Source organism: Myotis daubentonii, chromosome 7 (assembly GCF_963259705.1).
Source record: "Myotis daubentonii chromosome 7, mMyoDau2.1, whole genome shotgun sequence".
NCBI lineage: Eukaryota > Metazoa > Chordata > Mammalia > Chiroptera > Vespertilionidae > Myotis > Myotis daubentonii.
This window is the reverse complement of record NC_081846.1, coordinates 69,037,062-69,059,467: the sequence shown is the minus strand read 5'-3', so window position 1 is coordinate 69,059,467 and position 22,406 is coordinate 69,037,062. Positions and strand designations below refer to the sequence as shown.

At 39.5% G+C, this 22,406-nt stretch overlaps 1 long non-coding RNA gene across 1 annotated transcript in view; it reads left to right on the top strand.

The window, feature by feature from the left end:
- Positions 1-5,927, top strand: part of LOC132238664 (uncharacterized) — a 67,049-nt gene extending 61,122 nt beyond the window's left edge. The window contains exon 6 of the long non-coding RNA XR_009453851.1: positions 5,272-5,927. This is a non-coding gene — a long non-coding RNA (uncharacterized LOC132238664). The remainder of the gene's footprint in view (positions 1-5,271) is intronic.
- The last annotated feature ends 16,479 nt before the right edge of the window (positions 5,928-22,406 follow it).

Here is a 22,406-nt window from a genome sequence, read left to right as displayed (position 1 = left end):
CAAGGAAGGGTTGTAGGAGCTATTTATGTTTACTTTTTAAAAGGAATACCTTCCTGGCAAGAAAGCAAGTAAATAAGCAAGCCGACTCCACAGTTTTCTTGGAAGGAGTCAGCATGGCAGGTACGGGGAATCTCCTCTGGCCAGCCTTCGCTTCCCTGTGCTTTCCTCACACTTGCGTTGGCACAGTTGGTGGAGTTTATTATTAGCCGCATGTCCTACAAGCCATTCATTCACAGAATATGGCCCTGGGAGAGAAATCTCCATGTGAAAATAAAATTGTCATTGTTTTTCACTTGCTTAGGGAGCATTTCACATAAAGGAAGAACAACCCTAAATAGAAAAGACCTCAATTCAGAAAACAAAACAAAAAGCAAAGGTGAGGAGAGAGACAGATGTTCTCAGTGGAGTCAGATTGGAACTGAAAAATGAAGATTTTGTTTCGTGCAAAGCTAGTTGCCTTGCCAGTCTCAAGCTGGCACTGTGGGCCTGCTGGAGCTGCTGAGCCCGGCCGAGGAAAGGAGACAGTATGCTCAGCCTCCCCATGCGTCTCAATATGTTTCCGATTTTGTATTTTAAAATTAAGGTGAATGATCTCAAAAGAAAACCATTGCAGGTGACTTTATTCTTTGCTTTTTCTAAGGGACAATTAAAAGGCAATCCTGGTCCTATTCCAGAGACTTTCTCATTTCTTAGCACAACTGTAATTTAGGCACATAGAATGGTGCAATGGTGTTATTAGATATTATCGTGTTTACTTTATTCATGAAAATGTGTGACACACCTTATTTGTATTCTTTTTGAGGAAATGTCCTGGAGTGGGTTTTGTCCAAGTTCCTTTTTGTGCCTGTCATAAGGTGTGTGTTAGAATGTTAGTTCGTAGGAATAAGAATAGCATTTCTTTTTTTTTTTGAGAAAGCATAATGATTTTGAGCTTTGAGGAGTTTCAATGGGCTATTGTTACAATGCTCCAGCCTACCAAATCCCACTGTGACACACTTCCTACCTCCAATGGCAGATATTTATATTTCAAATTAAATAAAACTATAATTAATTTTCTTTGGAAGAATGTTTGGAATGTTGTTTCTTCAGGATCTAGGGGGTCATTGGAGATACCCCAGGCTATCACAAAACCAGGGCTGGCGATCACTGCTTTAGTGATTAGCACTTTGTAAGCCTTTGAAAAATATTAAAACCAGGAGAGATTGTCTAATTTCTGGTGGGTGGATTCACATTAGGATAGTATAATGTGTTAACAAATACTCAGAAAGGAGGCTGTGGATCCAGGAAGATGGCTTTTGCAGAAGGCTTTTATCCAAATTAATTCAAAGAATAACAGGAACCATTGTGTATTGAGGCAGAAGGAATAAGGTGACTCAATTAAGCGATAGAGAAATTTCCAGGAAAAAAAAGAATGTCTCATGTCAACCCAATACTAACAATAAAATTCTCATTACTGAAATCGATAATCCTCTAATAAATGCATAATAACTTCAAAAAGGATTGTAAAGTATTTTTGTATGATTAAATATGCACTAAATATGGAAATCAAATACTGCTTTTCTTTGAGAATGATAAGGTTCTCTTCCATGTCTCTAAAGAGTATCTTAAATGAGAAGGATCAAAACAGTAATTTGAAATAAATTCACCTGCTGAATTTGTGCCTGAACTGACTACATTTACCTAATTTATTTTTGGCTTTTGCTTAGCTCTAACCATGGTGACATGGAGAAGCTAATGCCACAGTCTCCTGGGTTGCTGGGAGGTTTGTACAAGGCAGCAGTGAGCAAGTGAGGTGGTGTGTGCCCAGTAGGGGGGTCTTGCTCAGTAGGAGGTCTTTGGAGTTGGACTTAGGCAGAGTGTGAAGAACCACTGGGCAGTCTGGCTCCTTGGTACCACTAACCTGTTGCTATTTCATGGATCCAGGAAAACAATATGATCCCTCTCCACATTCGGAGTTGAGCCCAACACACTGGCAGTGGTGGATTGAGAGAGTTCAGAATCCACTTATTTGATACTAAAACCTAGATTGGGCCCTGACCGGTTTGGCTCAGTGGATAGAGTGTCGCCCTACGGACTGAAGGGTCCCAGGTTCGATTCCGGTCAAGGGCATGTACCTTGGTTACGGGCACATCCCCAATAAGGGGGTGTGCAGGAGGCAGCTGATCAATGTTCCTCTCTCATCAATGTTTCTAAGTCTCTATTCCTCTCCCTTCCTCTCTGCAAAAAATCAATAAAATATATTTAAAAAAACCACAAAAAAACAAAAACAAAAAAAACCTAGATTGGCCCTGTGATTCTCAGGAATAGAGTCAGGACATTTAGTAGTGTTCAGAGATACACAGTTCATAGACCGACAGCTGAATCTGCAGTTTGCAAAGCAAAGTAAGTAAACAGGTAGACCAAGAGAGGATATGCAGCCCTGAAAACACTTCTGCTTTGTCTTTTGGCAGAGATGCCTGGTGTGGGCTTCCTGAGTTTTTTGCCTGGTGGTCTGCAGGAAAAGTCGCATTCCAGAAGATAGGCTGGCCTGTCATCCTGCTTCTGAAATGTCTAGAGGTGCTCTGACATCTAGAGGTTTCCTTCCCCAGCCTGTTTTCCTGAGATAATCCCCACCACCTGGTTGATAACACAGGTCACATCAGGCTAACACTTGGGTAGTCTTGCGTACATTCTCCCTGTAACTTTTTTTGAGAGAAGTCCCTATTTCCTTTAAAAGAGGATATATGTCAATAAAGCTGAGAGAGAGAGAGAGAGAGAGAGAGAGAGAGAGAGAGAGAGAGAGAAGAGGAAAGAGAGAAAGGAGAGGAGGAAAGAGACAGGGGAAGAGAGGAGAGGAGAGGAGAGGAGAGGAGAGGAGAGGAGAGGAGAGGAGAGGAGAGGGAAGGGGAGGGGAGGGGAGGGGGAGGGAGGGGAGGGGAGGGGAGGGGAGGGGAGGGGAGGGGAGGAAGAGAAGACATCTAACATTAATATAGAAAGGGATCCCTTTCACTTTGAATCTCTACTTATCTTTACCATCTAGACCTACAGGTACAAATACAAGTGAAGTCCAACTTCAGAACCACAATAATTCTATGGTCCTGAAGGTCCCAGTCTCTGGATACTTTTCTCTCATTTATTTATATATATTTCTTACTGCTGTTCAATTTTCATTCATGTGGTTTACCTCTTAGCTCTCTTTTATTTTTGTATTTATATCTTATATTTTAGGATTTGGGGTCCAAGATACATTGCAAACTTGAGGGAGAATAAAACTAGATACGTTAATGAAAATAGCCATTTCCTTCCTAGGCCAGAAGCACTTGGAAGGGGAGCAGTGGCTCCCAGTCTGCTTTGGGCTACTTAGGTTCTCAGTCTATGGCTCAGTTCATTGGCACCAGAAGCTTGAGCCTCACTTGGGCCAGGTTGCTGCATATGTTTCCAACAGTTTGTATGGGGATTCAGTGCAACCCCTATGGAAATTCTGGTGTTGAAGGGGACTGGTGAACATGTCAGTAACAAGGGTAAAATCCAGCCCATTCCTGGAAAAACAAAGCCTGTGGCCTCGGGTCAATTTTTTGCAATTGGACAGAACATGCTGCCACTTACAATGTAAGCTTGTTTCTCAACCTCCCTGCATCTCTGTTTCCTCATCTGTGGAATGGAGATAAGATTTGATCCCTTTCTACCTCACCAGGATCTGTGAAGATTAGATAATGGTTGTAAAGTCCTTGTACAAAGGTAAAAGCATTATCATTAAGAAGGAGATTAGTCAACAAATAAAAAAGACAATATTGGAAGGACCTCCCAAAGAGCATTGCCTAAACATTTTCGAATCAGTATCAGCCCTTTGCAGTCTCATCCATTCTGAGTTTGGTTTAGTTATACAAAAAAGTTAAATGTGAATCTTTGACCTTTCTATTTGTTTATAAGGTTAAAAAATGGTTTGATAGCAAACATTTGTATTAATAAAAACGAGAGTGGGCTTTGAATCTGAAACAGGTTTGATTTGAAAAAGGAGGCGAAGGCTTAGGTCTCCAGGAACATATGGGCCGCTGAGGAATATTTGCATGTATTTGATCTGCAAGCATGCTTCGGTGATTTTCACAGTATACCTTGGAGTTTAAGTCGTAGCTCCGCAGCCTAATTCACTCTCCCCAGTTTGATTATGGCACACAGCGACAACTTCATTTTTAGCATTAAAAAAAAAATCCTCTTCACTTAATTCAGACAGTGACCTGCAGGCCTCATTCTGACTGAAGGAGCCATTCAGAATACTTGCAGACAAAAGCAGGGCTTTTTCCTAGCAACCAGATCAAAGCCAAATCTCCCAGAATAGCTCCCTCCCAGGTTTCCTTTGGCGCATAGGTTCACAGGGATTCTAAGGCCTGTGGTATCCAGTTCAAACTACTCTTTCAAACTGAAATGGCAAGGAAAACGGAGGAATTTTTGCAGTCTGAAAACTGGTGAGCGTTGCAGGAGCACTTAATCTTGGGAGAACACGGTGGTCATTTGGAGCATCCCTAACTTTATTATCGCCTGCATCTGCGTGTCCATTCTGTTGGACTCCCACAGAATGAGGTCTCTGTTTCCTCTCTGCCAGTACCTAATATCAGCTATGCCCAGGAGCCGGCTGATGAAGACTTCCTGTTTGTTTTGAGTCACTGTGAGAGTGATAAATATACTTCAGCTTTCTGCTTCGAGAGGAAAGAAACCAGCTGCCCTGAACTAAAGAAAAAAAAAATGCAGAAATTCCACTGAATGGCCCTGTTATCATAGAGTTTCAAGGGCAGCATCAAAATGAAAACTATAAGCCAGGGCAAAGTAAATAATTTCCATATTAAAGCATCTTGCTGCATGCATAGGCCTAAGTTGTTTGTCTTTAATCATTTAGGCGAACCATGCATTTTTCACTCTTCTAAGGCTAACTCGGCAGTGTTTAGAAATTTAAAAAAAAAAAATGTGAACTTAAACGGACAGAGTAATGGTGAGCGATATAAATAAACAATTACAGTTGTGGTTTTTTGATCTGACCACAAGCTTCTAATGCCACTTTTGCCTGCACATATGATGCTTCTGGAAAAACCGTCCCGTTTACACTGTCCGTGGCATCCAATGTTGCATTGAGTCATTTACATATGCGATTATTTGGATGTAGAGTAGCCCGAGAACAAAAGGATACCATACAATTATTTAAAACAAGAACAGGAAATCCTTGATAGCTTAAATAGTGCTTCTTAAATAAAGCTGTGGAGTTTTGTGTTTCATCTCATTTTGTCCTTTTATTTTGAACAGGTTTTGAATTTGTGTGGAATTTCCATCTTAACTTCGACCTGGAGAACAGTGAATTTAGGAAGCCTGTTGATCGGAATGTCTTGATCACTGCATTCTGGCTCCCTCGCTCCTGTCTTTTCTTTTTTTTTCTAAGTTGAGTGTAGGCTTAACTTCCAGAAGTCATAAGTTGAAAAAGATGGCAACAATGTGATTGTGCTTGGAGTGGGTATGAATTACTTATCTCCTCCCAAAACCTATAGTCTTTTAAAGCAATTTATAATAGTAGCAGGAGAAGAATTTATTAATAATCTCCAGTAGAATTTTTGTTCAAATAAAGGAAATGTCTAATAAACAAGTTCAAAATAGTTATCAACAACACTTTTAATTTGTCAAATTATTGATGCAGATATGGAGACAGGATGCTGTGTGTTGGCCTTCTGACAACGTACCTGGTCATATTTATAAACGGAGACAAGTACACATGAATTGTTGTGTATAAAGGTTACCCAACATCTTGGAGTCAACGACTGGAACATGGTGAATTCCTGGGTGGGAACTACAGTGCTAAAGGCTTGATGGAGACTGGGTCCTTCTGTTGAAAAGCTCACATTAAACATTCGTGTGACATTGGCAACTCTTAAGGAGGCCATGCATTTAGAAATGTTCAGCACATTAGTTAAAACAAAGCCAAATATAGTAAATTTGTTTTACTTCATAAGTATGTTGTGATGTGTGTTTTTTTTTTTATATTCTAACTTTGCTGACATAAGGAAGAGGAGAAAAAAGCATTTTTAAACATGATTGAGGACGGAAGGGTCAAACGTCTAAATAGCATATTTTCTGTCATAATGTATGACCTTAGAAAAAATAGAATCAGAGAATGGATGGTAATAGGAGAGGAAAACAAGAGTGAAGCCAGCATTTTCAGGGTAGGAAAGAAGGCTATAAAATAAACTTATGAGATGAACGTTATTTGCTAAGATAAGTATACCCGGCAACAATTTTAGGGGGTATATTGGCCTCTGTACATTAAAAACTGAGGTTAAATTTGATAGAAATACATGGGATGAGGGTTTAGGTGAGGTTTTTTGTAAAAACCTATCATTTAAAATAAATTGCAAAGCTATTGGGTGGGACCTATCACTTACCAAATATAAAAAGGCGTGAAAAAACCGCCCATTACCTTTTCAGTGCTATTGAATGTCGAATATTTAGTGTTGAAGTGAAACTATTATGGTAACATTCTACACATATAAAGCCACCATTCTTCTTAGCAATAGTCTTTGCTTAATTGGTTCAAAACTGGCTGTGGTTGGGATGGCACACTTGTGAGCTAGCCTTAGGAATGATGGATCTGTAGAAATGTCACTCATTAATTACCAACATCCATTTCTTTTCTTTCTTTCTTTTTCTTTTTTCTTTTTGGCTAATCCTTACCCGAGGATATTTTTCCATTGATCTTTAGGGAGAGTGGAAGAGAGAGGGAAAGACAGACAGAAACATCGATGTGAGAGAAACACATCGACCGGCTGCCCCCTGCACACGACCCAACCAGGGCCCAGGCCAGGGTGGAGCCTACAACCGAGGTATGTGCCCTTGACCGGTATTGAACCCAGGACCCTTTGATTCACAGGTTGATGCTCTACCCACTGAGCCAAACTGGCTAGGGCCCAACAGCCATTTCTCATGATTGAATAAGAACACAGGAATCACAGCCTAGATTTGCATATTACACTACAATTCACACAATGCGTTCCCTTGCAACATTTCCCATGATCCTTACTTGTCTCTGGTTCTGGTTGTCAATGGGAACAGGAACCGTTGGCTGTCTGTCCTGTGCCAGTGGTGGTGACTCCAGCAACGACGCTCGTTTGTGGGGCAGAAATATTCCTCACGCTGCCTGACGACCTGTCAGGAGTATCTTCTTGTAAAGCAGATGCTGCCAACCAGTACTTTCATGTATACTAACTGGTAGCAAAGTGAAATGCAAGTGCGTGCCATAGCAATTCATTCCCGGTTTCCCTGAACTTAGTCATGACACTGCATTCCTGACCCCAGGAGTTTTAGATAATTCTATTGAAGAAGGTGAAGAATAGGCAGGGGGAAAAAGCACGATGGGGTTTTTAGAATCAGTTATTGTCCGAGTGAAAGGTTTGAAAAAGAATGCATTTATTAGAAGTATTGGGGGTCGGGAGAGGGGATGTTTTTCACACCTGTTTTCACACCTCTGAGGTGATAAGTCCAGCCCTTACCAAGTAGAATGGCAAGTTTCACACTGAACCCACCCAAGTGTATTCCTACAGTCTCCGAACTCATTTATTCTACGAGAAAGGCAATGAGACCTCTCGCACCAACCAGTGGCTGAGAGAGGTCTCTGCCATCTTTGCCCTCCCATCTTCCAGATGTGGATGCCATCTTCGGCATCTCATATATGAATCTCCCGGGCGATGTACTAGGTCTCTCATGACATTGGTTCTAGATCTACGATCTTCTTTGTCTTCGTTTTTTGAATTGATTTTAGAGAGGGAGGAAGGAAGGGAGAGGGAAAACATTGATGTGGGAGAGACACATCCATCGATTGTCTCCCACACACAGCCTGACCGAAATTGAACCTGTAACCTCAGTAAGTGCCCTGACTGGGAATCAAACCTGTGACCCATGGGGGACAATGCTCCAACCAACTGAGCCACAACTAGCCAGGGCTCTCCTATTCTTAATCTTAATACTCTGTGAAGTAGACATCCGAGTTGGCAATTTTACCAACACACAGTTTCTATGTCTTAGATGTTATGTCTATCCTACCTTAGTCTCTTACTGACATAGATATAATTTACTTCTCATCATCTCTCTCATCTCTCAAAATGGCCTATCTGATTACAGTTTAGCATCCCATAATATTATAACTGGCATAACCTCAGAGATGACATAGGGCAATGCCTAATAACCAACTAACAACTCTTGATTTACAAACCCCAAACCTGATCTTCACCATTTTTCTTCAGCTCAGTAAATGCCAACTTCATCTATGTAGGAGTTGGAAATGACTTATCCTTGATTCCTTATTACCTTTACTACCCTATGTCTAATCCATCAGTAAAAGTTATTTATTTGCTATCCTGAATATATTCTTTCCCAAAAGCCACCATCACCTCTTGCCTTGATATGCTAAGAGCCTGTAAGTTGTCCCCTTGCTACATATTCTCTCACACTTCCCTGTGTTATTGTCTACATGTTATTTTCTGAGATTTTATTGATTCACTTCCTTTGAGATTTTCTGGCTCTGCTACTTACTACTGGGATGTGGAAGTTCCAGGAGAGTGCAGGGTATAGAGTACACTGTAGCACATATAATTGTGCCTACAACATTGCAGGCTCTCTCAATGAATATTTGTTGAATAAATTAATCTCCTCCTACACAGACTGGAAATATGAGTCACAATGAAGTTAAGTGAATTTCTTAGGCTCACAAAATTAGTTAGTAAATCTACAACTACAAGTTAGGTCTCTTGAATCTCACTCTAAATCATTTGTTGTTGTACCACATTGTGGTTAGTATTGTTACTACCATGTGAAACTGTATTATATTGACTTAAGGAATCCAGTACTCATAGGCCCTGGCTTATACTGTGAGGCTGACTGGGAAGTGAGTGAAACTAAATAGAAGATCAGTAACTAAGTGGGTGGCTAATGTCCAAAACAGACCTGTTGTGCCAAATTCTACTCTTCAACAAAGTTATAGCATCCATCCGGTGCAGGTAATTAGCCTTAAAAACTCCTGCACACTTGAACCTTCTGATGATCACTCAATATCACTTTAGTTGTGATGTCACCTTCTAATATAGAAGCATTTAATTTTCATGCTTGTCTCTGAGAAGTAAGTACAGTTCCACCTTCCAAGGCATATTTTTCCTTCTTTTCTTATGTTTTAATTCAAATTTTCTAGCTTCTTCTGAGACCCTGTTCATTCAAACAACTGCAGCTCTTTCTTACTCCCCTAGCTTTTTCCTCTTCACTGCCTTCATTTGCAAGCTTGACCTTTAGAGAGTGTAGACCTCCGATTGAACAAGGCCACCTCATTGACTAGCTGTTTGACAATGGACAAATTACTTACTTTCTCTGAACCTTGATTTTCTCACCCATAAAATGGGGATAAGGAAGGACAATTGTGCCAATTAAATTAAAAAAAGAAAAACATATGTAAAGAATTCCCTGACACAGAGTATGTACTAAAGGGTAGCTATAAATATTATTATAATCAGATTTCCTTTAACTAAGAAACATTAACATAAATGCAAACATCACCCCAAATTTTCTCAGCTCCCCTATCCCTAAATAACCCTCATTTGCTCATCATTTATATTCATGGGCAAAATTCTTAAAAAATATGCTCTATATTTATTGCCTTCCTTTTCTCATAATACTGTTGTTTCTGAACAGACTGGGAAGCGTGTGCTTTCTAGTGTCAAATGTTACACTCTTGATTTTTCTATGCAAACCATGGTTATTATTAGAGTTGTTCTATTTCTCATGTATCTGTGTTCTTTCATGGCACCACGAGTGCCAGTCCTTCAGGAGAATGAGCCAATGAGCCAAAGTTCACGAAACTAGCTATAGCCCCAGAGAACTGGGATTACCTCCCAAATGTCCCATAGCCTTTCATATCATGGGAAGAGCTTATGGAGGTGAGGTGAGGCATTGGGTAAACTTACTGGGAGGGGGGTTAGTAGACAGAGTTCTAGTCAATGTCAACATCGTTTAGATTAAAGGGGGATGTGCAATTATTTGAGGGAGACTGAAATAGAAATTCAGACAGAGCTTAATTACTAAAAAAGGAAATATAACTCATGAAGAGATACTTCCCAGGGTGACGTGCCAATTTATAAAGGTAAGCATGCTACTGGAAGGTGAATCTGACGGAGGGACTTCATAGGGGGTTAGTGGACAATAGTGACCCAGCACCATAGCAAAACAACTGTTAGAAAAAGTGAGAAATATTTCCCCTCATCGCTGCCAGGAAACCTGGTCATAGATTGGGTAGATCTCTCCATGGAAAGAGACTTCATCCAAGGACCCTGAGCAACACTGGGCAGCTGGCTCAGTGGGGTGGTAGGTAGCAATAACTTATTAGGTTTGCTTAGTTTCTTTTCATTAAGAGAGCAAAGCAACCATTCTAAGTATGTGCTGGCGGGCGGGAAGGGGCTCAAAACCAAAGATATAAAAAGTTTCTAGAAATTCACTTGGGCTCTCAGTGCCACAGGTGTCTCTGGATAAAAGATAAAAGGAAGCTACCCCAAAAATTGAACTCAAGCAGCATCATAGGCTGTGCTCCAATCTACCGCTCTACCCCCAGATGCTTCATAGTTGCCTTGGTCAAGCCCAAACCATCAGCCCCATGTTTACGCGAATCATACTTAGTGAATGAAATACCTACCACATCTTTTCTTCTAACGACTAAAATTGTTTTGACATAGAGTTTCAGTTGTTTTATTTTAGTTGGAATAATACCAAAAGCCAGTTCTTGAAGATTAAACCGTGTCAATGTTAATCAGGCAAAGGTATATCCTGGTCTCACGTGAAGCGCCATGGACATTTTGAGGTCTCTGAGGTGCCTTGTTATGTGGTAGTTTCACTTGCAACTAGGATGAGTTTGCTTGAATAGAGAATCTATCTCCTTTTAGTGTTTTGTATTATATTTATCATTCTCTTATCTTCACTATGTGCCAAACAGTTTTCCGTGGAATGATTTAGTCTAATAATTAAAAGAAGGCAATATTCTTTTGGTAGATGACTGTTTTGTCTGCGTTATAACATATAATTTGCTTTTTTTCTTTGTACTATTGTTCCAGAAGAGATTCATCTTTAATTAGTTTGAGGTGTACTGTGGCATACCTTGGTCTCCAAGTAAAAGATTTTCCTTTTTCAAAATCAGATGAATTCTGAGTTGACAAGGTAAAAAAATCTGTGGTAAGATTAAAAACGCTAAGATTTTCCATTAAGAAGTTGCTTCTAGGTTGCTACAATTTAGCACTTCAGCTACTGAACACCTATTAAAGAAATGCTTGTTTGCATTATGTTAGATGTAAATTAGGTGACTCACTTTCTCCATCTCTTTCTCTATATTTATTTTTAATTCTATTCTAAAGCAGGAACTAGAACCAAATGAAATTAAAGCCTCCTTTTGGTTTGATTGGTCTAATATTCTTCGATGAGCAGAGTATGACTCACAGCCTGTCCCCTTTTTATTAATAATTAAATTGAGACATTGAAAGATTATATAAACTTATAGTAGCAGATTAAATATCAAGACTGTAGTCCACTGAACAGCACTGCTATGTTTAAAACAGGTATTTCCAATATTGTCCTCAGATAATTTTAATATTTGACGTTATAGGATGGATATAGAAAAGTACAGTAATTAAAAACAAACATCATATTTTATTTGAATTTTGTTGGAAAGGGGTTTTCACTTTGGATGGAAAAGAAGGTAAGATCCATAATGTACCTGTAACATTTATTTTTTGCATTTGCTGCATTGACAAATACTTCTGTTATAAGGTGGTGACCAGTTCTCCTTTATTTTAGAAAATGTTTTTGTTTCTCTCTTAACCAAAGTAAAATTCATGTTTGTTATAGAAAATTTAGTAGGTAACAATATAGGAAATGAAAAATTTAGAAACCACCCACAATTATATAATCATAACTATTGTTAATATTTTGGTTCACTTAATTACAAATATTTCATCTGTGCATGTTATGTTATATGCACATTTTAAAAATATAAATCCTACTGTAATTTATAAAATCTCTTTTTATGCAAGATCATATATTGAATTTATTTTAGTATCATTAAATATTCTTTCATACCACTCTTTACCTTGGCTGCGTCATGATTTATTTAGTTAAATCCCTATGTTGAGCATTTAGTTTGTTTCCAATCTTTTCAAGATTCTAAACATGCTTGGCAGAAATATTTCATGTAGTCAAATATTTGTCTGTACTCTTGATTATTCTCGTAAGACATATCTCTAGAAGTGGAACTGCTTTTAGTTCACATTAGTAGCCTTTTTTTCAGAAAGGTTACACTAATTCACATGTGAATTAGATTGTAGCTAATTACTTTAAAACCTCATAGCTATTCCTCTTGTGGCAACCAAACATACCGACTTGTGTGGTGTGGCAAGTTGGTAATTCAAGGGTCAGAAATAAATGGCTAAATTCTGCAATGCCGTGATTATTTGAGGCATATTAATTTGGCACAATTCTTTTAGCTGTCTGCTTTTGGCTGGTGTTATCTGGATCCATCAGATGTTTTACTATTCTTCTGCAAGAAGCCTCAAATAAATTGAAAAAGGGAGCCTGTCAGTGGCAGTCTAACATGGTATATTAACACTCAATCCAAATCCAGGCAAATGTCATCCATTAATCACAGGCCAATATAACAAGCAAGAATTGTGATATTAACCAGGAAAAGGTTCAAGGATAACTCTGAAGCAGAGCATCTGACCTATTCACCCAGGAGGCTATCACACAAATTAACGTGCTCAACATTAGCACTGGCAATGCTCCCAGGGCCCGTCCAGGCTTGCTGCTCAGAGGACATGGGCAGGAAGAAGACCCAGACATAATTTCATCTTTCAATCTTGACATTTCTTTCCAAGCTTTGAAAATTTCCTCTGCAAATTTTACTAGATGGAGGGTGGCAGAGATCATGTATCATTCACATTTTCAGATTCCAAATTGTGAAATAAACAAAAATGGGTATTAATGTTTTCATCCGTGTCTATGAACCTCTCCATAAGGCATGCAGTCTATCTGTGAGTCATGCAGCAGAGAAGAAAAATGAAAATATCAAACCTTCCCCCACTTCCACCCCTAAAAATGTTTCTAGCCTCAAAAAGGAACTTAGTTCTCGGCAATTTTAGCCTAAAAATGCTTCTTCAGCTTTTCTTAGACTGGCCACCTCAAAATGCAAGTGAAGACAAAACTGGCCCATAAGATTAATTTTTGGTAATTGAATTTACATCTTGAAAACTAAGCTGTTTCACTTCCTCATGAAAAAAAAACAAATTTCTTAAAGATAGGTTTCCATTCCACGTTTTTAACCCATAAAGCGCCGAGTCTTTTATGTGTATTTTGTGGAATGAAGGAGAATGTCCTATGTCTTCACAAAAGGAAGATGTTGTTATTACTGGCAATGCCTGTGGTGGCGAGAACACCTAGATATGCCGCTCAGAGCCCCAGCTTCTCCTCCCTGCTGTTCCAGTACGAGCCGTGCCACCTCTGCCAAGTTAATAAATCTCTGTGAACTTTAGTGTTCATGGTTATACAATGATGATACGAATTAATGTTTCTCCTTAGAGAACAGGTTGTTTGATGATTAGTACATTTCAAGTGATAAGTATTATTAATATTATTATTATTTTGTTCAATGTGTTACTGTTTTCCTTATCAAAATTCTTACTTCCCAGTGTTGGGGTTGGAATGGTAACCTGAGTCAACCCTCTTTGTATCTAGTATTTTATTTTCTTAAATTTTGTAAATTTTCATTTTCTTAAATTTTATTTTCTTAAAATTTGAAATGATATATATTTTTTACTTCATTTAATATTATTTTTTCTCTCTTCTCTTTCCTTCTTTTTTAAATTGAAGGATAACAAACTTGCAGAAAAATGCCCAAGTCCTAGGTGGAGAGGCCCATATAAACATCATCTTTATCCAGGGGTCATACATACCCTTTCTAACCTGCTACCTAAATTTCCTGCCCCACGAGGACCGGAAGCCTACCTTTCAACACTATTCCTCAGTTTCCCATGATGCTATGCCAAAGTTTAGTGGCATCAGGGCACCTACTAAGCTGTGTGACACAACAACCTGCTTAAACTCTTGCTGGCTTCAATTCTCATCTTTGAAAAACAGGAGGTTGAACTTTTAAGAATTTTTTTTTTCCATCTCAACATTTAACGATTCTTCTAAAGGACACTCTGTTTATCTAGGTTAGTATTATTTTTGTACAACATCTTCTGTGGTTTGTTAGTTCAGGTGGAGCTTCACTGAAGCCTGTTCTAAATGAAAGGTGTCCAGTTAACCCTCTACTCTACCCCAGAGACAAACACCCCTGTGACCTCACCAGCCACATAAACATGGTCCCAGAGGAGTAGATGCCAGAGGACTGATGGGCTGAGGAACAAAGCGAGCTCCCCTCTCCTCTGCTTGGTGCGTTGGGCAACATCTCATCACACAGAGATGCAAAATTCTCTGTAACCTGATTGTTTTAGATGCCTCACTCAGTTGTAGGAAGAATATGAACTGCCACTTAGCAATTAAAATACTGTCTGGGTAGCAACAGCGACTACTTCAATGCTAGGATTGAAATATCCTTTCTGCCTTAGTGATCTATCCAGAAGGAACCTGCAGGTCTAGGACTTCTGTCCTCAGAAACTGAGAGTGAGGAAGACCAGATTAGGATAACTTCCTCCAAAAGTCAACAGAGGAAGCAATGCCACCTTCCTCCACAGTCTTGCAACACGTGCTCGGCCATGGGTTGAGTTTTCTGTAGTTCTAAGGGTCCCCAAGCATGAGCGGTTTATTTAGATACTTTTATTTTACGATCTTTCTTGAATGATTCCTTCAAAGGGAAAGACTCAGTTTGACAGCCACCAAACAAATGAGTGAATCAGAACCTACTTTTCAATCGACACAGAAACCCAAGTACTCTGCCCCGATGTTAAGTGTACAAATTTTCAGCGCTCAAGGGACATATTACCCCAGTACTTCTGGTACCCGTCCTCACTCAGGACACAGGCCTTTACCTGGGACCCAACGTAATTTCTTCCCCAAGATACTCATGTGGTGAGGTAAGAACTCAAATTTCTTTTCCTTGAGAAATACTGGGTAGACATGCATGGCCCAAAGGAACAGTGAGAACGTAATTGCTCCCAATCAGGGTGCCTCCAAGCATATTTGCCATTTAGGGCCACGCTGCCCAGGATAGGGGCCCTGGTGAGTCACAGATTCACAATATGTGTTGTGCCACATCTTGATCCAACTTTAGGAAAAGTAGGAGGCACATTTCCTCCTCTGGACTGTTTTGGAAAGGGACTTTTAGCTCCTCCTGCAGGGGAAACCCATCTTCCACGGGAGCCCGGCATTGTCCCCTCTGCAGCCTTGTTAGTTGAGGAGAATGCTTTCTGCTTACTTTTGTCAAAGTTGCTTAAATACAATTACACTCCCAACCGGCATTTCCCCCAGCTCCTCCAATGTCAAACAAGAAACCCAACCCCCAAATCTAAACACCAGACAAGTAGCTTGAAAAATGAAAATAAATTTTCAAATCCAAAAGCCGTGTGCTTCTGTGATTGAAAATCTTTTTCTTAGCGAGTGGGAGTCGCTTTCATCATTGCTGGTCATATGTTTTTGTTTTTCCTTTCTGGTGGAGAAGTTTTCTAGGGTATTTTTCAAACTTTCCAGCTTAGCAAAGCGTTGGCTAAAATTGAAAAGAGAACTAGGCGTTGGGTTGGAGGCAGCATTAGGTTTGTTCTTGTGGGGGGGCAGGTTGCTGACACAGCGAAAATAAGACAAAACATTTGAAACTTCTGGCTTTGTACTTCTCAAATGCCTCTTTTAGAAATCGCTTAAGTCGTTATTAACATCCACCACCCACCTTCCCTTTTCGGTCCTGACATTGGGTAATAATAGATAATGTTGACATATGTTCCCTGCTGGTCCGAAATACTATACTTCTGTGAAAGGTAACATTTTCAAGCTATGACAAAATGTATTTTACTTGGACAGAGCATTAGTTATTGGACTAATCTCCGAATGTGGGCTGTGGGGTAAAAGTTTTAACATTTCAGTTGTGGGAGAAAGTTTGTTGGGAGAGTAAAAGCATCAGTATGGGGTGCGCTTAGCTTTCACCATTTCTAGAGGCATTGGCTTCGTGTCAAACTCTTATGTCCTTAGGAATGTGAAGGAAACATTCCCAGTATGTATGAAGAACAGCTGTCCATGGACACAGCAACTTTTAAAAATGATTATACCCAACTTTACTGCAGTATGGATTATGGAATCAAAAAATATTTTTCACTGTGTACCCAAGAATTCTGTTTTATGGGCCAGTTTTAAAGCTTTTAACTGCATGAGACATATGCCGCAGTTCTGTTGTTTGTTCTCCATGTGATGTATTCTGAAATATGTTGAGAGAGAGAGAGAGAGAGAGAGAAAGAGAATGAAATTCTTCTGATCAAATGTGGTCCTCAAACCACGTTTGAAACTAATTTAGGGGATGAATAAGGAAATGCCCCAGCTGGCTTCCATGCTACTGAAGTCTGAACAGCCTTTGCAAAACTGGAAAAATTGATTTTGTTTTGAAGGCTCACGCAGACTTCAGTGTTGTGAAAGTTGGACAGAGTTTTTATTGAATCTGGTCCTTTGTGTTTTATGACAGTCTGAATGGGTGTTAAGATTCCACGAATAAGTCTCTTGCCGTTTCTGAAATTCCTGATATAAACATGGGCTCCATCAATTTGTTCTCTGCACAAATGTCTCTCAGAATGTTAACAAACATGGTGCATCGATGGGTGGGCTGGCCTATGGGAGAGCAGTCTGCCTTCCTTGGAAGGGCATATGCATATTTTTCTTTTGTTTTTCAAAGCTGAGGGGAGGGGAGCACTGAGAACCAGGGACTGATAAGGGGGAGGTGAGGTGTTGGAGTAAAGAATGAGATTTGAAGATAAAGAAGAGTTAGCTCTGGGCTATTGGGGAAGTGTTGTTCCTGGCCTTCAACTGAAAATCTGTCCAAGACACTACATCAAGGGGATTGTGGGTTAGCCCTCAGGCAATGAATTAGTTATCTTGTTCAGTGCTTCAGGTGAGTCACTGGGAGGAACACAGGTAACACTATATTCTAAAAATTTAGCCTTGCTATGTTCTGCATCAGTTTGTGATTTTGAGTGTTCTTGAAATTCAAATATCAAATTGATAATATCCTAAAATTAAGTGGTTTTTTTTTTAAGCTAAATACTGTAATTTAAAGCAAGCAAGCAAAAAAATCTCAATTTTCATGACAAAAATTAGATCAAGACTGTTGAAGGAGAAAGCGATAGTATTTCAGGAAAAGTTAGGTTCCTCAATTAATGGTACTGAAAAATTGCAAATTGTATAATTACTGAAAACTTGTATATTATACTGGTACAATTGGAAATTCTCTAATGTACAACTATCATTGTAACTATCATTCTGAACCTAGTATTGGATTTTCATGGTGAAGCACAAGTGGGCTAAATTTTATTTTTCAGATATTTAATGTCCAAATTGGAGCTGTGATGGCTCCTTTTTTTGAATCAACAAGAATTTGTTACGTGGTTAACCTGCCAAACAGCATCCAGCTCTCTCCTTAGTTTATTCATAGTTGCTCTTCTAGGGTGGTTATCTGGTATATGGAGCCATTCCCTAGCTGTATTCTCCCCTACAAATGGTCCTTCATGGAGAGTTGGTAAAGAATCTGAGTAGCCATTTTGGTTGAATTTACATTCACGATGAAATCAACGAGCTAACAGGGATGCTTCAAGGGAGACTTTCATACTCTCTGTTATTGGCATTATACCGTTGGCCAGTTCCTTCATGTGCTTCTCTTTGTGGGCCAAATTCTGCCCTCTGTTTCTTACTTGAGATTCCCACTGAAGTAGTAATTACCAAGTGGAAGAACACTAAAATGTTCGGCCAAATTCTGTTCTAAGTTGCTATCATGTAACTCCCAATGAAGTTAATTATGATTTAGTAAGAACTAGTGCTGCAGCGTCTTAAGGGCTTTGGAACTCTGATCTGCCATCCAAGACACCAGGCCGACAGTCTGCCTTTAAATATCTCATTTTAAGAGGCAAATTGACTCCAGTGAAGGTAAGAAATGGCTATGCCAGTAACTACATATGTAATGGGGTTTAAAGAGTAGAATTTAACATCTTTGAGCTTCAAGAAGTTTCATCTTTTTGCAGTTTCCCTTTTTAGGGGAGAGTCTTTTTTTTTTTTTTTTTAATAGAAACTTTAATTCTATCTTGCATTAGAGTCCATTGGTATGAGTTACCTCCTGTCCCATTCTCTCAGCATCTCTTAGCTATAATGATATGTAATTTTTATTTCCATTAATTGTAAAACATTTGCTTAAGTCATCACTGCTTAGCTATTATTTCCTGGAGCTAAACCATTATCTTCCTTAAATACAGATGTTTATATTATGCATAATATAATTTCTGTCATAAGAATTCATTGTAACTTTTCAAAATACTTTGGCTCTCATTTAGCATATGTCTCAGTTTAGCCTTTTATTATTTTTTAATGGAAAAAAAGGGGCCTCATGACTTACTGAATTTGTAGGCTTTTGTCATTTTGCAAGTAGGGTAGAAGGGGCATGCCTTTGCCCTTGGGTTGGTGTGAGCAGAACACACTGCTTTGGGGACCATTTACTGGATAGTCTCAGGTTAAGATTCCTCTGAACATTGACATGTAGAGGTGTCCAGCTTCTGGGATCCTTTGGCTTGTATCAGAGACCCTGGTGGCCCAGAGCGTATGTATTAGAAAACAGGCAGGTCAGGGAAGATGGTGGATAGTGTCTAGTTATGTATCCTGTGGGAGCTAGAAGATGAGACTGGATTCATGTTAAAAAACCTTTCTAGGTTAGAGCCATGGAATAATCAGCTCATCCTTACAGTAAACTGGGCTTCACAAAGACTGATTTTAGTTGCCTTCAGAGTTGCCCAAGTTAAAAGCTGCCTTTCTATATATTGCTAACAAAGATACCAGGGCAAAAGGGGCATTGAGAATTCACTTTCAGAATTAGAAGCATAGAATATTAGCGTTAGAAGGAACTTCCTTCCTTGCTCCCTCTTTCTTCATTCTCTTTCTTCTTTCCTTCCATCCTCCCTTACAGCCAAATTTTCCTCCTGTATATAAGCATTGATTGAACTCCTAGTATTTGACAGGCACACTGACAACTGGGTATAAACAAGGAAAGCCGCAAATTCATGTTCAGTAGGAATTTGCATTCTAGTTGGGATGCGGTTCAAGAAAAAATAACAATTATAGGGGGTATCTTCCTAATGTGAATACTTAGTGAGGAGGGATGCTCAGTGTGTGCCATGGAAAAGATTATGTTGTATGTACTCTTTTGTAATTAAACATAAACATAATGTTTAACATTAAAATCAGTACAATGAAGACCAGCAACTTTTTGACTTTGTCTGCGATAACTATTTTATTGCTTTAAACAAATCAAAAGATTTCAGACTAATATTTTTTTTTCCTCAGCTTGTTGGTGCCCCTCCTATTTGGTGCCATTAGAACATGATGGGCCTATTGGGTCATCTAGCAATGGGCACTCTTGACCCACGTTGGATTTTTAAGGAAGACTTACAAGGGTAGGCAATTCTTGAGTTGAATCTTGAATAACTTGGAGTTATGTAGGTGATGGAATTGGTGAGGTGCTCTGGCTGGGCATAGGATAGAGGGCAAGATTTTGAGTGTGATGTGTGTTATGGGCAAGTAAATTCTCCATGAATACGCATGGAGAAAAAAAATGGTGCCCATGGTTTGGTGTGGGTGAGCAAAGAGTGGAGATTGGTGGACATTCGGACCTGTATGACATGTTGAAGAGTTTGGATGCCTTCTGAAAGAAATGAGAACACAGTGAAAAGTTCAGCAGAGAACAATAGCATTATGCTTTAGAATGAATGGCATCTACAGTGTTGGTTAAGATTGGTGGTGGGAGGCCAGGTGGAAGGCTATTGTTACACTCCTGGTAAATAATGGAAGAGCCTAAAAAGATATTTTGATGGTTGAATCACCAGGACATGAAAATTTAAATTCTGGGTATGAGAGTGACTAAACATCTCAGACTAACATTCATGTTTCTGGCTTTTTCTTTTCTTTTTTTTTTTTTTTGACTTGGTGGACAGTTATTTATTAATTAACAATTTAAAATTAGAGTTAGAAACCTATCCAGAAGGGAAAACACTATATTCCCTTTTCCATGCCTTGGACTTGATGTCCTTCTGAGACATTGAGAAGAGAGCTCTCCTTTGGTCTGGCCTAAGAGAAAGACTCCACACCCAGAGCCATGAAGCTGGGGCTGAAGGTTGTGAGGGCTTTGTCTGGGTCATGTTCAGTGATTGGGACTTTACTTTTGTTCTCCATTTCCTTGATTCATGTTTAATCCAATTTACTCAAGAGTTTACAAATCTCTATTAATACACGTGGTTTGTGTATTAGCTGGTATGACTCTCTATTGATTATGGAATATTCCTTTTCAGCCATGAACCAAGTCCTCTGCTCTCAGGGGTATACAAAGGAACCTGCTGTTCCCCATCACGTATGGTCTGGTAGGTGGCAGGACAGACGGGAGTGGGGTCCCTGTGGAAATTAAATCAGCTGCAAATGATTGCCTTCTATTCCAGGGTAGGTCCATCTCTGTGTACTGTCCACATGCTGTTTCTAGAGAAATACTTTATTGACAGAAGAATAGGAATGTGGGAACAGGCAAACAGACTCATTCTCAGATGAGGGCTGCTTAGCTGGGGTCCATGACCTCCCAGAGCCGTGGTAGGGAATGGTTAGGGACATGCTCCTTGGGATCAGCCCAGGTTGGAGTCTCAGCTCTCACACTCAGCAGCTGCTAAAAAAGTTCCCTGCAATTAAGTTTCTTTCTAAGTAAATAGGCATGATAATGTCTTCCTCATAAGGTTGTTGCTAGGACCAACGAGATAGAGTATCATACCGTACTTAACAAAGTGCCTGGTACTTGGCAGCATGCAATAAAACAAAACAACTGTATTAGTTGTATGGATGGGTTTCAGAGAATTTGTGAAGACTGGAAGTTGTATGCATTGTTTTGTGAGAATGTGTGGTAGTACTATTATTTTTGAGGTGGGAGAGAATATATGGCTGTCATTGGAATATCAAAGGAGCCATAACTTTAAAACAACAACAACAAAGATTTAAAAAAGCCCAAAAAAACAAAACCAAAGTCAAGATTAAAAAAGACTGTCCTTGACAAAATTGTTAAACAGTTACTTTAAAAAAAAAAAAAAGAATTGAGTTTTTAGGGCAGTTTTAGGTTTACAGCAAAATTGAGTGAAAGAACAGAGAGTTCCCATATACTCCTTGACCTCACACACTCAGCCTTCTCCACTATCAACATTCCACTAGAGTGACACATTTGTTACAACCAATGAACCTACATTGACACATCATTATCACCCCAAAACCATGGTTTGTCTTAGGGTTCACACTTGGCATTGTGCATTCTGAGTCTGGATAAATGTGCAATGACAAGTATCCGCCATGATAGTATCAAACAGAGTAGTTTCACTGCCCTAAAAATCCTATGTGCTCTGCCTACTTATCCTTCCCTCTCCCCTGACCCCTGACAACCACTGATCTTTTTACTGTCCCCATAGTTTTGCCTTTTCTGGACTGTCATATACTTGGAATCACACTGTGTGTAGATTTCCACATTGGCTTCTGTCACTTAGTGAAATTCATATAAGGCTCCTCCTTTCATGGCTTTTCTTTTTGGCTGTGAACAATACTCTGTTATCTGGATATACTATAGTTTATTCACCTGCTGAAGGATCTTTTATTTGACATATATGATATAAGATGCTACAAACATCCTTGTGCAGGTTTTTGTATGGACATAAGTTTTCAACTTATTGGATAAATGGCAAGGAGTGCAATAGCTAGAACAGCGCCCCCCCCGCCCCCCCCCCCCCCGCCCCGTTCTCTATAACAACACTTTCCAATCATCCTTTCCCCTGTAGACACTCCCGATAGCGTCCAACCTGTTCTGAAAAGTCTCTTCATCCTCTCATTCTTCCATCTTCTCCCACTCACCCAGGTGCCAGAGCCATGCCATTATCCATAGGGCCCATGGTCTCCACCAGCATTTAGTTTTCCTAAAAAGGATTTCACTCTGAATGCTTTTCCTCTTTTATTCTCTACCTAACTCACTTTTTTCCCTGGATCCTATGCTCTGTAGTTCCAGATCTTTGTTAGGGAACTGAGAAATAAATTCCTCCTAATGAGTTGCTGGCTGGTATTGTTATTGTACAAAGTATGATATTCACATTTTAATAGGTCAGAATTTTCAAGACTTTTTAAGGGGGAAG